This window comes from Morone saxatilis, unplaced genomic scaffold (assembly GCF_004916995.1).
Source record: "Morone saxatilis isolate NCDOM2014 unplaced genomic scaffold, NCSU_SB_2.0 Contig11, whole genome shotgun sequence".
Classification (NCBI taxonomy): Eukaryota; Metazoa; Chordata; class Actinopteri; family Moronidae; genus Morone; species Morone saxatilis.
In genome coordinates, this window is record NW_023339663.1 from 21138021 (window position 1) to 21141356 (window position 3336).

Below are 3336 nucleotides of genomic sequence, written 5' to 3' on the forward strand. Positions count from 1 at the left end.
TTACAGGATGGAGCCTCTGGGAAACGGCAGAACGGCTGGTGGCTGTCTGCACACAACTTTAACATGTATGACACTTTACAGTAGAGAATGTACAAATTATCGTTACTATCACGAAGATATATCCTAAAGAAACGTACCTGTCCCTTTGGAGTGCTGGTTTACAGAAATTAGTAACAAATTTTTAAGCTGCGGCTGAGATTTTGCCAGTTTTTGCAAGCAACAGTTTCTTGAACATAGGGATGTTGGTATAGTTGAATTGCCTTTGATGTCATAGAATGTTCCAAACATAGTTTTTTTCTAAATTCTACTCACTTTTTTTTAATTTAAACTGGTTTCATTCATAATAATCATCTCACACACTTTGTTTATCATTTAGAATCTCTAATGTTGGCAATAGCCATGTGATGGTATCTTCACAATCCAGCTCCATTCATCGACATATTGTCTGTAAGTAGATGTGTTCATTAGTGATGTATTGATGTAAAGAACTGCACATTTCAGGAGTTCATGGCAAATTGTTGATTTTGTTCAGTTGATGACTGAGATTACATACTTACACTGGTTTCAATTTCAAAAGTTTCAAAGTTAATATCCTATGCTAAATTTATACTTACCCGTTAGCATATTTACCTTTATTTAGTGCAATATTTTAAGTAATTTCAAACTCATTTACATTGTAAACATTAACATTGGCAGGAAAACTTTCCAAAATATCCACTTATCTTGCAACTTGTAAACATGAACATCAATAACACAAGAATGTAAGTAAGAAAAGTTCATTGAAGTTCAGTCCAGTCACTTAGGCAACTGCTTTATGGTACTCTATGAAGCAGTTGCACTCAGCATTGAGGCACAGGTGGACCTTACACTCTGCAGAGCATGTTTGTCTTCAAGATATGCCCCTTCCTGCTGCAGTGCTTGCAGGTTTGGCGGGGACAGGGGCATGAAAAAGGGACAGGTCAAAGCGCACAAAATCATCTGGTGTGGCTATGGTGTCCCCGGACAGGCTTAGGAACGTCTACAGAGGTGCTGAGTCTTCCTAAACCTGCTGAGCTCCTTCTTCAGTGACAGGCCATCCACAGCAAGAGCCTTGCAGTCCCGCTTGTAGCTGACCCAGGCATTTGTGAGCCTGACATCAATTGCATATGCAAACAGCCGCATTTACCACCTCTTGGATTTTATGGGGCTACGGTAGAGATGGACCAGCATGTCTTCTCAATTCCCCCCATGTTGGAATTGTAGCTTTTGATGGCAGCAGGGCAGCTCACTTCCTCCTTCCACTTGGTCTCACTGCAGTACTGGTGGACTGAGGACGTGGGCTTCACTCCAATGTCTGTTGACAGCAGAGTGACAACCTTGTTGTCCTTCCACCTGAGGGCCAGTATCCCATCATCACTGGTGACATAGCTGCAGGTACCCCGGGGAACAGCCTTCTTCTCCATCTCCTTGATGGACTTGACTTCCCTATTCTGTTATCCCTGGCTGTCCCTGTATACCTATAGTTCTTGTCCTTGAGGTACCACACCAACTCGAGGCTGGTGAAGAAGTTGTCTCCAAAGATGGCTGTGGTGGTAGAAGTGGACATAGTGCTGACCAGGACGGAGACTATCTGGCTGGTGACACCTAAGGCTTATTGTTCAGGCGTGAGAGGGATACCATGAGCCTCCAATGTAATCCTCCCCTGATATAGCACCATGTCATGAATGAAGCCATCCTCAGGAGCTCTGGCAAACAGTTTGAATCCCCATTTGTCTGGCTTGTTCTTGATGTACTGCCTCAGGTTACCAGCTGTCTTGTAGGCAATCATGACCTCATCCACAGACTGTTTGGGCCTTTGTGGCTCACTCCTGAAGGCAGTATTCAGGAAGCTGAACAGTGACCGGATCTTGAAGAATCGGTCGACAGTGCCAGGGATCTGTGTGTTGTCATTGAAGTGGTTGAGTGTGGACTTTTTCTTGGTCTTGGCCTGTGGTGCTGGCTGGTCTTCGTACCTGTTGTTGTGGTCGTAAACATCGTCCTTGTCGTCCTCATCACAGTCCTCATCCTTAAGCACCTCCACTGTAAGCCGCACGCACCTCCTCTTGGCAGAGGGGCCCTTTTCACTTGGGTCCGGAGTGTCCAGGTCATGGCTGGGTGTGTTGAAGTCAGGGTCTTCCATGTCATTGTCTTCATTCTCAGAGTCCTCATCCTCACTGATGGCTGGGTGTGGCACAGCAGGCCTTCTCTTCCCATAGAAGGTCTGTGCAGACAGTTGCTGCAAAAGAAATATGCCACATCAATATACTAAGAAAATATGTAATAAATAAGCCATAAGCAAATCAAGATCAAGCCCCCTTTGAGTTATTTGTGAAAGAAAGCAGTAACAGTAAAGTGTTTATTAGTATATCACCTAAAACAAAAAATATTGTCAACTATTTGATAGGAAGTGAAAATAGCATTATAAGTAATGGTGGTACCACCAATTGTTATGATTCGATCAGAATTGTTTTTTTTTAGCAGTAGTAAGGCTCACAGTAAAAGAAACCCGCCAAATTATGCCATAGAAGTGTCATAAAGTCACAAACCTGACCTAATTCACACATATTTTACTACTTTTAGCTTGAAAAAATATATATAATGATAATTCTTTTCAGTGGACCACTGTAAAATGTTATATAATCCTGTGGCAATATCCAATTCACTATTGAGTACTGTTGGTCAAAAAATACTTACTAGACTTATTGGGCGTATGTCTATAAATAGACTTGCCAGCGCTTGCCCTAGTTTTACCTGAGCAGGGTGTATGATCAAATATGGGGTGTCTGTTGGCCATAGCAACGCTACCTGTCACTTTGTCTGACCTTCGCTGATTGGCTGGAGAAAGTATGTGATTCTGCTCCTCCATTGAGAGACGTAAGGGCGGCATTTTTGTAGTGTGCGGAAGTTACCATATATGGTTCCTCGCCTGATAAAGGGAAAATACTCCATTACAATTCAATTTCAATTCAGTTCAATTTGTATACCGGGCGCCAATTCATAACAGAATTTAATCTCAGGACCTTTTTCAAAATAGGCAGCCGTCAAGACCGAACTCCCTTTTAACTTATTTACAGGACCCAACAGTTCCACCATGAGCAAGCACTTGGCGACGGCGGCAAGGAAAAGCTGCCTTTTAAGAAACAGAATCCTAGGACAAACCCCTCGGCTCTAGGTGGGTGGTCATCTGACTCGACCAGTTGGGGTGAGATAGAGAGAGAGAGAGAGAGAGAGACAGACAGACAGACAGACAGAGGTGCACAGCAACAACAGTAGCAACAACTACACTAATAGTAGTGACTGATGATGATGAACATGAAG